This window comes from Coenobita brevimanus, chromosome 8 (assembly GCF_032717465.1).
Source record: "Coenobita brevimanus isolate Jiangsu-jjx chromosome 8, ASM3271746v2, whole genome shotgun sequence".
Taxonomy (NCBI): Eukaryota; Metazoa; Arthropoda; class Malacostraca; order Decapoda; family Coenobitidae; genus Coenobita; species Coenobita brevimanus.
This window is the reverse complement of record NC_136961.1, coordinates 27,756,806-27,769,890: the sequence shown is the minus strand read 5'-3', so window position 1 is coordinate 27,769,890 and position 13,085 is coordinate 27,756,806. Positions and strand designations below refer to the sequence as shown.

General features: G+C 39.7%; 1 non-coding gene across 1 annotated transcript; it reads left to right on the top strand.

Moving 5' to 3' along the window:
- Positions 1–11,413: 11,413 nt before the first annotated feature.
- Positions 11,414–11,532, top strand: LOC145408998 (5S ribosomal RNA). The gene has a single exon (XR_013899030.1). It is a non-coding gene; the product is annotated as a 5S ribosomal RNA (ribosomal RNA).
- Positions 11,533–13,085: the final 1,553 nt, after the last annotated feature.

Here is a 13,085-nt window from a genome sequence, read left to right as displayed (position 1 = left end):
TGCAGGATTAGGCTAACGTGGCAACAGCGCGCGCCCGTGTGTTCTTACCTGATTGTACTTAATTGTTCTTACCTAATTGTATCTTTACAGGAATGAGTCAAGCTCGTACTGTCCCGTGTCTTAACCATATTCGGTGCAGCCCGAATCATTTTTGATACGCCCTAACTAATTTTTACCAATGAACTCTAGTTTGTAAGCAATACATGGTCTCACGATTGTTTTCTTATTAAATTACTGGAAACACAACAAATGGTGATTCTGAGCAAAAAAAACTGGTTTGAAACGAGCGTTTTTTCTAAAATTTACGATTTTTCCCCGTGGAGAGCGCTAAACTAAAAGAAAACGCTCGAAGATGAGTAGAATATCTGGGACCTTAGCGTACGCAAGCCTAACGGGCATCAATACAGCTTCCAGACGTACGATACGTTTCCTATTTTCATTAAAACTATTTTCTATGTATTATTCATTGTTCATACTTTGACTCCTCATACCTAGTGAAATAGTTATTTCATTCACTAATTTTATTATCTATGTATTATTCATTGTTTTTTCTCTATGACTCCTCATACCCAATGAAATGGTTGTTCGTACACAGATACACACATGTGCATTGTACTGTGCGCACAGATACACACACGTGTATTGTAATGTGCACACACACACACACACACACACACAAACCTCGCGGCTCTCGTGTAGGCGTGCCGTACGATGGTTAGTTAGCAATTACTTAGGGGACGGGGTGGATGTGCTGACGGACGTAGTCATGGCTTTTACTTTCGACCATGTTGACGACCCAGACGAAGATTACCTGGAAGAGATAGTTGGCGATGATGATGATGATGATGACCTTGCCTTGGATAGAGTAACTGAGGGCGACGATGAAGATGATCAGAATGATGACAAAATAAAGAAGAGTGGGTACAACTCAGAAACAGAAAGCCACTGGTGAAAAATAGATTAATCAGTACTTTGGACCAATGCTTGAACAAACAAAATTATGACGAATTTGTCCTGCCACACGAGCTCAGGGAATATACCTGCATTTTAGAGAAACCCCAGAGAAAATTAGATATCGGTAAGTCAATAACATGGACCAATCATACAGAAGGTAGGCCTGTTGAGAAGGTATTGCCTAGTGAACGATGTTTGTTAGGAGAGGCAAGGTCAGCTAATACAGAAATAATGGCATGGGAGTTGTTTATAACATCTAATATGATTGATGGTATTGTAACCCATGCTCAGACTACAATAAGAGCAAACCCGTACTCTACGGCCTCCAATATAAATCTATTAATGCTGTTAGCTATCCATTTACCTTTAGGACAGCTGTATATTCAGGTAAACCTGGAGAGCCAAGACCACACTACATACGCGGTACAGTCCCAACAGTGAAAGCTCTGGTAAGTCAGTTACAAGCCTCAGTCGACCTTAAAGGTAGGATTATTAGCCTAGATAGATTGTACACCAGTATAGAGTTACTGGAGTGGCTTCAAACACAAGGTATCTCAGCCTTAGGTACTATAGATTCTACTAGGAAAGGCATACCACCAGAGATAAAGACAGTCACAGAAAGGGAAGATAGGTCATAATAAATTTACTGGAAGAAACACGGGGAGGAAATGACACTGAATCCTATATAGCACCCACCAAAAGCAAAGGTAAGAAAAATGTGTTACTTCTGAGCACAGATTCCCCTATATTAGGCATTACCAAGGATGATGATTTGAAAAAGGAAAAAGAAAAAAAGAAAGCTATATTTAAATTGTATGATTTCACTGAAGGAGGCACTGACATTATGGATCAGAGAATAAGTTTTCATACAGTACACACTAAAGCTAGAAGATGGACAGTGAATGCCCTTGGCTACATTGTCGACACTGCCAGAGTAAATTCACAGACAATTTATTCGTTATATAATAATCAGGACCCAAGAAAAATTGCTTCAATCTCCTATGGCTGGCAGTTAGTGAAGGCATTGTGTAATCCGCAAATTGAAAGAAGAAAAGTTCAGGCTTGTGGTCTGACCAGGAATACAATAGCTAAGATGAATCTGATGCTCGGACAGGGAGATGTAGAGGAGGCCGTCCCAGAAGTAACACGTGAGAATAGGTCAGGCAAGCGGCACAAGTGTCATTCATGCCTGGAGTCTCTTTATGGTCCAGGATACGCTCAGAATCGCCCTAAAGTAAAATCGTCCACGAAACAATGTCAGGTATGTCACAAGCACACCTGTGATCAGCATTGAAATAAAGTATGTATGAAATGCTATAGTAACATCCCCAATCAGTGAAAGTCTTGTTTTGGAAATTAAGAATGAATATGCATGTCTGCGAATATGTAACGATTATGACTGAGTTTACGTTATATACGGATTATATTTTTGTTTAAAAATTTCCTTATATGATAGATGTAAATAGAGATACAGAAGGTGAGGATCTTGCAGCATAAGAATCCTCCAGCTTACTTATATTAGTTGTATGTGTAGAGTAAAAAGGATGTTCAAGTGCGTAGGATCAAATACCGCCGGAAAATACATAGATTAGGAGCATAGGCATGTATAGCCCCGAGTTAACGGTTACTACTCTTTCGACCTGTGACGGGCTGTGGGTCACTGAGGGCCCTGTTAGTTAATTGGCACCCGTCGGGATCTTTTTAACTTACCAGGGGTCGATGCTGCAGGGGGTGGATCAGCTGAAATGAAGCATGGTCTCGCAGTGGAGAGAAGGAGCTGGGGCCTGATTGACTGCTGTCTCCCTTGAAAGTGCCAGGCAAGGCTCTGGACCTAACCCCTCATATCCACACTGTGCCTGTGCATTAACCAGGGAACAGCTTGTTCTCCGGTTAATAGAGATATAGGGTTTAACCAGGAAGCTACAGGCTGCTCTAAGCGATTCAGTAATCCAAAGACTGGCACGTTTCCTGGTTAACAGTTTACTCGTAAGAATTTAATGGTGACCTCGCATGTACGGAGCTTTGGCTGGCAGCTGCATTTTCTCGTGGTGACTACTAACAAAGGATCAAGGGACTGACTTCTGGAGAGACTGACTGGCTGACCGACAAAGGTCTCAGTGATAGGCTAGTGATTGACCAGTGGGAAATTACTAATAAACTGACATCAGAAGGACAGTCTATTGACTAATTTGTCGGTATTTTGGGATTGACTGCCCCACTGAATAACTATTGATTTATACTGTATATTGATGATGTTTTGGGTATAACTATTCATAATTGAATATTTGTTATTGCATTGCTCTGAATACCCCTTGGGGAGTAGCAAGAGCAGATAGAGCTACCGTACCCTTTGAATAATTGGTTATAACTAAATATTTCTCTGTGCCCTTCAATTTTAATTTGCAGTACTCAGATTTAGAAATACCTATATAATATATTGGTGACAACAGATTCAGCCTTCTCAAGGACCTCCTTCAGCTGTAAGGAGTGAGAAGCAGGTAGACCTTTATTATACAACAGAGGGACAGGCAGAATAGGATAGGTAAGGCACAAGGCTGTTGATGTGGAATTTTGCAATTATTATGCAATATGTATGCCTTTTCAAGCATTTATCTCCCGTACATCTACCGCCTTGTGCCTTATCTACCTCCTGTTCTCCCCGGCCCTTTCTCACTCGCCATCCATTTGTATGATAAAGGTCTACCTGTTTCTCACTCCTTAGTTATACGTGAAGTGGGACCATGAGAAGGTCGAGTCTGTTTTGTTCTCACGAATAGATTATATTTCACACACCAACACAGACCTCACACACGAGCACAATCATCACACACCACCACAGTCCTCACACACCACCACAGTCCTCACTGACCAACACAGTCCTCACTCACCAACACAGTCCTCACTCACCAACGCAATCGCCACACACCAACACAGTCCTCACACACCAACACAGTCCTCACACACCACCAGTCCTCACACCAACACTGTCCTCACTCAACACAATCCTCACACACCAACACAGTCCTCACACACCAACACAGTCCTCACACACCAACACAGTCCTCACACCACAAGTGTAAAATTAATTAATAAGAATAATCTTTTACTCTATAAATTCATTATTATATAGTGGTAATGACATTTGAAAAATAAATAACTACTTTCTAAAGGGAGGAGGTTGGGGAAAGTGGTTGGTGGGATACATGGCGAGTTGGGTCCTCGTCCCGTATCCTGGTTACACACTTTTTTTGAGTGTGGCTGAAACTCGCTTACCTAAATATTATATTCAGTCATTAGAAAGAAATATATGGTAGTATTATCATCATCATTATGTACTTTCCATTTTTAATCCACAGCAGGACTGGACTCTTCACTTAGGGAGGTTTTAGTCAGGAAGCCCTAACCCACGGCCCTGCACTGTTGTTGACTTTATACACGGGTTTTATTCGCTCCTGTGTAGAGCACAGATGTCATGTGTGGGGAGGCTCCCCACACAGTTCTTCTCAACAGGATGGAGTCGGAGACTTTTCGTCTCATTAACTTTCCTCTTACTGGCTCCCTTCAACCTCTGTCTCCGCCGCACTGTTGCATGATTGTCTCTTTTCTATCGCCACTTCAATGGTCACTGCTCCTCTGAACTGTCTGCTTGCATCCCTCCACCACCACGGCAGGCACGCAGCACCCGTCTTAGCAACAAACTCAGCCCTTTTCCGTCCAACTCTGTAATGCAAGAGTTAACCGTTGCTCCAGTCATTCATGTATGCAACAGGTCAACTCTGGAATTGTCTCCATCTCTGTTTTTCTTACTGCCTACGGTCTCCAGTCTTTCACACAGTGTGTCCAGGCATCTCGAAATGAACTGATTTTGAATTTGGCTCTGCTGTCGTTTTTTTCTTAGAGGGAGCAATTTGTAGGTCCTGCCTTTTGGTTCCTTCTTTCTTGCATTAAAAAAAAATATACTTGCATGTATAACCAGATTTTATTTACATGCTTACATATTAGATTTCCTTGACTAATAGCTACCTCTCCATCAACTAGTCTACCTAGTAGTAAATCCACTGAAAGTGGGTTTAGGAGTTATGATGGTGAGGAAGAAAGGGAGAGTATTAGTGGTGGCGAGTGAGTTAGAGAGATGGTGGTGAGAAAAAGAGCGGTGGTAGTGAGACAGGGAGAGTAGGGTAGAAGGGAATATAGTGGTTAGTGTGAGGGTGATGGAGGGAGGGAAGGTGGTGGTGAGGAAGATGGGAGGTGATGAGTGTGAGGGAGGAAGGGTGGTGATGTTGATGATGAGGAAGATGTGTAAGCTATCAACTTCCATGTTATGGACGGTGTGTGTGTGTGAGAGAGACAACAGTAAACGGTTTATTGATACTGCAGCCCTCAGACTGAAAATATAGCCTACGGCTTTGATATATGGCAAACATGATAAGCGTTGGTGAATGGTAAAATATATGGTCATTTGATATTTACATTAATTTCAAATTTGATAATAGTTAAACGTGTGTGTGTGTGTGTGTGTGTGTGTTTCAGTGCGCGCGGGTGCGGTACGATATGTTTGGAGGCGCTTGCCTTGTAACGGCGCCGACGTGTCCGAATGCGTTCTTTTCACTTCGTCAAACCAATAATATTACTCAAGATTCTTTTCACGATACTAGGGTCGTAAGTGTGGGAAATCGCCAAGGGTTGCACCGAATAGGTTAAACCATATTTATCGTCCATATCCTTAAATTTGTGAATTGTTTTGGCACACACTATTTCATTCGGTAGTGCATTCCATTGATCAATTGCTCTGTTTGGGAAACAGAATTTCCTTAGGTCTTTATCACCTCTCTTCTTATGCAGTTTTTTGCAGTGTCCTCTTACTGATGCTTCTCCATATGTTAAGTATTCATTTATGTCTATTTTCTCCTTCCCTGATATGCACTTATATAGCATTATCATGTCACCTCTTTTCCTTCTCTCCTGCAGTGTTGGTAGATTCAGTTTATTTTTGTCTTTCTTCGTAGCTTAGGTCCCGTAAGCTTGGTATCCATCTTGTAGCGGCCCTTTGAACTTTTTCAATCTTGTCTATGTGCTTTTTGAGATGAGGACTCCAGACTACTGATGCATATTCCAGGGTTGGTCTAATGAATGATGTTATTATCCTTCTTAGCATGTCTTCATTTATGTATGTGAATGCTATTCTCATATTTGCAAGCAGTGTATACATGTTCCGTACCTTCTCGCTGATGTGGTCAGCCGGAGATAGTCTGTTATTGATAATCACACCTAGGTCTTTCTCTCTTTCTGATGTGTATAGGGTTTTATTTCCTAACTTATAATCCCAATCAGGTCTTTTTCAACTTTTACCAAACTTGATTACATGACACTTGTCCACATTGAATTCCATTTGCCATGTTCTTCTCCATTCATGAAGTTTATTTAATTCTTCTTGTAGCTCTTTAGAGAGTCTGTGTTAGTAATTCTCCTTTGAATTTTTGCATCATCTGCAAACATATTCAGATAGCTCTCATTATTAGTGTTACTGTTTATATCATTTATATACACTAAAAACATGATTGGTGCCAGCACTGAACCCTGTGGTACTCCACTAGTCACCTCTTTCCATGATGAGTAGTTTCCTCTTAGTACTGCTCTCATTTCTCTTTTTATGAGAAAGTCTTGCATCCAACAAAACAGTTTGCCTCGAATTCCTCCTTGATAGTACAGTTTCCATAAAGGTCTTTGGTGTGGCACTGTGTCAAAAGCTTTCTTGAAATCTAAATAGATACTGTCCACCCATCCTTCCCTTTCCTGTATTGTGTTTGTTACTCTGTCATAGTAGCTCAACAGATTAGTAACACATGATTTTCCTTTTCTGAAACCAAACTGTCTTACTGTTATCACACTGTGTTCTTCTAGATGATTTACCCAAGCTTTTCTTATAAGCTTTTCTAATACCTTGCTTACAACACTGGTCAGTGATACTGGTCGGTAGTTGAGTGGATTTTGTCTATTCCCTTTCTTGAATAAGGGGACAATATTTGCTTTTTTCCAAATATCAGGTAGTTTACCTTGACTCAAGGATTTCTTGAAAATTAAAAATAATGGTTTACTTAACTCCTTTGCACATTCTCATAGTACCCAACATGCAATTTCATCAGGACCACTTGCTTTTCCTCTGTCTAATCTACTTAACTCCTCCTGTATTACTTTTTCTGCTATTTGTATATCTGGTAGTATGTGTGGAGATGCATGCTCCACATAGTCCTTCTCAAAATTTTTTTCTTCTGTAAAAACTAATTGGAAATTCTTATTTAGTGCTTCACAAATATCTTTCTCTTGTGTATAAGTGATTCCCTCGTCCGTAATGGATTGTATTATATCTTTTACTTTGGTTTTGCTTCTGATATAGCTGTAAAACAGCTTTGGTTGATCACTATTTTTATTTATTATATCCTCCTCAAACTGTTTTTGGGCTTCCCTCCTTATTCTTATATAATCGTTTCTTGCCTGTTTGTAATTATTATACGCCCTTTCACTATTGTGTCTTCTGTATCTATTCCACAACAAATCTCTTCTTTCTTTTCATTTTTTACATTCTGTATTGAACCATTTATGTATTTTCTTATCTGCTTCTTTGTGCTGTGGGATGTACTTCTGGACTCCCATTTCATAAAATTCACAGAATTTTTTATATACAGCATTTAAATCTTGTCCTCTAAGCTCATTTTCCCAATCAACTTCTGAGAAACACTTCTTTAGGTCTTGATAATTTCCCTTTTTATAGTTTAGGCTCTTTTTGTAACTATCATTGCTGTTTACTATGTCATATGCTATCCTGAAGTTATAATTTAGTACTGCATGATCGCTTTTGCCGAGTGGAGGGTGATATATTAAACTGCCAATATCATTTTCTTGCCTAGTAAATATTAGATCTAGCACTGAGGGTACATTAAGTCCTCTTTTTCTGGTGGTTTCCCTCACATGTTGCGTTAGGAAAAACTCTTGCACGAGATCCAGGAGATTTTGGTCCCAACAGGTTTCTTGGCTAATTATATCTAGAATATTCCAATTTATATTTGTATTGAAATCCCCAGTTAGTATAATTCTTTCCAATTTCTCTTCCATTTTAGGTAGTAATGATCTTAAACTCTGAATTGTACTCTCTGCTAGGTCCTCATATTCATCTCTTTCCCATGTGTTTGATCTGGGTGGCATGTGCAAATTGGCTACAATTACTTTACCTTCAGATGTGTTGATCTCTACTGCAATCAGTTCTACTTGTGATGGTATATCTAGTTTTATTTCATTGAATTTTAGATTTTTCTTAGTTAAATTTTTAAATTTCTGTCTCTTCTCCATATATTGTATTCCTCTAAGTTTAGTATGTCATTGGATATTTGGTGTTAATTTTGTTTCAGTTAGGCATATTATTTGTGGTTCATTTTCTGACATAATCATTCATCTCTAGTAATTTAGATACCATTCCATCCACATTTGAGTACATCAACTTTATCATCTTGTTTATATACTTGTCATGACATGGTTCTACTACCTTCCTCCTTTTTATTCTATCCCGTTTGTATACCACTTTTGTACCTGCAATCCTATTACTTTGTAAAAAAAAAAAATTCTTCTCTTCTGATCTTCCCTCATTTTTTGTTTTTGCTTCCTCCCTTTTCTCCCTCAGTAATTCCAGTTCCTCTTGTGTTAGGCATCTTTTTATCCATACATTTTTGAACTCCTCTTTTTCCATTAGATTCTTTGCATTTTTTAGTATCTCTTCCACAGTGTTTACACTCTGGGAAGTCACCTTTAGAGGTCTTGTCTTGCTTTTCTCGTATTTCCCTAACCTTTTGTGTTCCTCTATGTCTTTACTACAGATTTTCTCTGATACTTCTTTCAATAAGCTCATTACATTTGCCATCTCCTTTTTGTCTCTTGTGATCTTGTTTTTTACTTCTTCCTCTTCTATACCAGTGATTACTATAGATTTGTTTATATCTACTGAATCTCTGACTAACTTTGGATTGTTTTGGATTATTCTTTTCACTTCCTTTTTAATGCTTTTTTCCTCCACCCTTGTTTCTAAGTCTTTCTTTACTTTCACCTTTTCAGCATACGTGGTTTCCACATCATTTTTGTAGCTTTGCACAGCTTCATTCACCTGTGTTATCTTCTCAATATCACTGCTCTGGTCTATAAGACTGCTTACTTGCCTAATTGTCTCTGTGTCATTTTTGAACTCTTCCATAACACTCTCGTGATTGACTACTGTACTTGCCATTTCACTCATTTTCTTCCTAAGTGTACTCAATTCCACTGTTAGTTCACTGATGGTTGTGTCTTTCTTGTTGGCCTCCCTTCCTAGTTTTTCTATTTCTTCCTTTTGCAAGTGCATCTGCTTCTTTATTTCATCAATTTCATTTTTGAAAGCCATTTCTAGTTTGTGTACACGTTCAACCAGTCTGTTGTGAGTCTCCACTTCAACCAGCTCTTGGTAGAAATCATCACTTTGCTTTTTACCTTTATCTCTTTTCTTTTCCAAATTTGCTTTACAAAAGTATGTATCCATTTTGCAATACTAAAAGTACAGAGAATGTACTTACATTCCCCGTGTTGCTGTAGTCTAAACAAACCTCAGCTGACTCAGCACATTCTTTCGTCTTGGTTCACTTTTCTGTTTGAACAGAAAAATCATTTAGTCTAACCTGGTACAGAGCTTGACTAATGCAAAGATACTAATTTAGGTAATGCCACTGGCCGTGTTGGTTTGGTATGGAGCGCCGATGTCGCATGTCCGCCTCGATTGACTCCCTCTGTGTGTGTGTGTGTGTGTGTGTGTGTGTGTGTGTGTGTTTGTGTGTGTGTGTGTGTGTGTACATGCCCGACATTTTTTCGAATTGCTAAAGTTCATCCTCCGAATTATATAATGTGACCATTGTATTATGCCATGATATAGGCTGATGAATATTGTGATTGGGATAATGGGCTGTGCACTATACTATTTATAGTCTGAATTATATAAAATAATTCTCTTGCCTTGTAGCGTGAACCACGATACAGGTTGAGTTGTGGTTCAGAAACAGAGGGCAAGTTCACCCAGAAATGGTGCGATGTAGGGGGAAGGGGGGAGTATGGGAGTAAGCAGCCAACAGTTATATATTCTTAGTCATTATAGTATAGTTATCAAGGTGTCAATGATATCCTGTGCCCTGATTGATGATAAACCTATTTACTTTTATTATCTTTATATAGATCCGATTACACACTAGGATACCCCGTCCCAAGTTAGCGGAAAACATGCCCTGCTCCACCGCCTCGACTCTCTCTCTCTCTCTCTCTCTCTCTCTCTCTCAAACTCCTCAGCTGGCTATCAGTACACACACACACACACACACACACACACACACACACACACACATTATCAGTGTGTGCTAATGCGTAATGACGTTGCATTTAGTATGTTTACCTAAAATATAATATTGTGTCAAAATACAAGTGCAACACATAACCACCTCACATGGCGGATTACGTTAACTAGTAATCAATATTTATATGCATAGTTTATGTTTCAGTAATAGTCATGGAGTAGCCAGACCCACACTGATATTTTCGTTAATGTTAAAGGTAATCGTGTGTTCAGTGGCGGATACCAGTTAGTGGGGAGGTGGCCGCTGACACCTCCAATCCTCATAGCTATGGTGGTGAGCTGTAGTGTCACTGCAGACGTTCCTGTTCCTCCAGTTATGTCGATAATTAAACTTAACATACTGTTGAACAGCCATTTCTTATGAAAAATACAAACAGCCTATATGGAACTATGAAGCATATTGTGGGAGCTTTCCAGCTTCACGCTATGCCGCATAGTAGTTTGAAAATGATCACTGATAATTGTATATGATTACTGCATGACCCTCCCGAATGACCACACCCAGAATCTTTGTTTTATTTATTTTAATGTTGGGCCACATGGAACAGATGTAAGTGAATGACACGATAGTCCACGTGGATTTATTGAATATAACCCAGCCAGTATGAAGTTTCTTGATTAATATGATACGTGGGTGTATGGTTATCAGGTAAAAGTGAGAACCTACACACACACACACACAAGCACACACACACACAGAAAGAAAGAGAGAGAGAGAGAGAGAGAGAGACAGACAGACAGACAGACAGAGACAGACAGAAAGACAGAGACAGAGAGTATATACAATATATATATATATATATATTATATATTTGGTGGTGAATTGTAAGAGTTGTGGTAAACAGACAGGTTGAGGAAAAACTGGAGAGTGTGGAACAGCAGTAGGTAGATAAAGGCCAGAGTATAGAGATGCGTTGATAGTCTTCATATGACTGTTACCAGGAATTTTGTATTCATAAAATTTATAATAATAGAGAAAAGATTTCTGCTTGGGACAGTATTCTAATGCATATGTATAAATTTCCTGACGATATTCTTAACGACCATAACGGCCATACCACGTTGAGTACACCGCTTCTCATCCGATCAGCGAAATTAAGCAACGATGGGTCTGGTTAGTACTTGGATGGGTGACCACCTGGGAACACCAGATGCTGTTGGCATAACGTTCCCCCTACGTATCAAGTGGGGTTGGTGGAGGATTAGTGCCCCCTCCCTGTAAAATTATTAACTCTAAGCCCTTGACCACCCCGTTTGGGATACATGGTGTCTGGCAATGAATGAATGATGAATTTTTATATTTTATCACTAAACAGTTTTAATATTATTAAAAAAAACATTTAGGGATCAATTGATATTCATAGTAATAATACGTCTAGATGACCGCATATTACCAGCACTTGCACCACTGTTTATTAAGCCTTACAATCCTCATAAAATATACCAAACAAATGGTGGATAATGAACCATAACATGAAAAACGGTGGTTTTTCCCAAAGCGTCAAAGATATTAGAAATGAAACTCTATGAGCGATGTATGAATATTCTATTCACGTGTAGTTACGACCGTAGGAACATCTACGAGAAGGCCAGAAGTGGACACGTCACCAGCAATGTCTGGGGGTGAGTGTGCATCAATGGTATGGGTGACGTCACCAGGATAGAAGGGAGTTCCACTGCTAAAAAATACATTGAAATTTTGCAGGATTTTTTCCTCCCCTCAGTTCAGAAGCGGAACTATCCGTTTCCTCCCGGCCCTATAATTTTTGTTCAGGACCTCTGCCCCATCCACACGGCGAGAAGAGTCTCGGAATGGTTTGCAGGTCAAGAGGACTTGCAGCTGCTCGACTGGCTCAGTAAGGAAGCAGACATGAACCCCATCGAAAATGTATGGGGGATTATGGTTAACTGTTGGGAGCCTGAGAGTGAACTGGCCCACAATCACGCCTAGTGGGAACAGTTCAGAAGCCAGAAACAGCTCATATGGACCATGTCGCCTCTATGCAAACAGACTGAGGTGATCGAGAAGGAGGGTGGGCTACTTCCTACTCATGAATGAGTTCCATACAAATTTTTTTTTTTTTTTATTATCCTCTGATTATAATGGATATTACTCCATGTAGTATAACAATCTAACACTAACTTTAATAACTTACTATAACTTACCTGAGGAGTTTAAGAGAGAGAGAGAGAGAGAGAGAGAGAGAGAGAGAGAGTCGAGGCGGTGGAGCAGGGCATGTTTTCCGCTAACTTGGGACGGGGTATCCTAGTTTGTAATCGGATCTATATAAAGATAATAAAAGTAAATAGGTTTATCATCAATCAGGGCACAGGATATCATTGACACCTTGATAACTATACTATAATGACTAAGAATATATAACTGTTGGCTGCTTACTCCCATACTCCCCCCTTCCCCCTACATCGCACCATTTCTGGGTGAACTTGCCCTCTGTTTCTGAACCACAACTCAACCTGTATCGTGGTTCACGCTACAAGGCAAGAGAATTATTTTATATAATTCAGACTATAAATAGTATAGTGCACAGCCCATTATCCCAATCACAATATTCATCAGCCTATATCATGGCATAATACAATGGTCACATTATATAATTCGGAGGATGAACTTTAGCAATTCGAAAAAATGTCGGGCATGTACACACACACACACACACACACACACACACACGGGCGCGCGCTGTGCCACGTCACC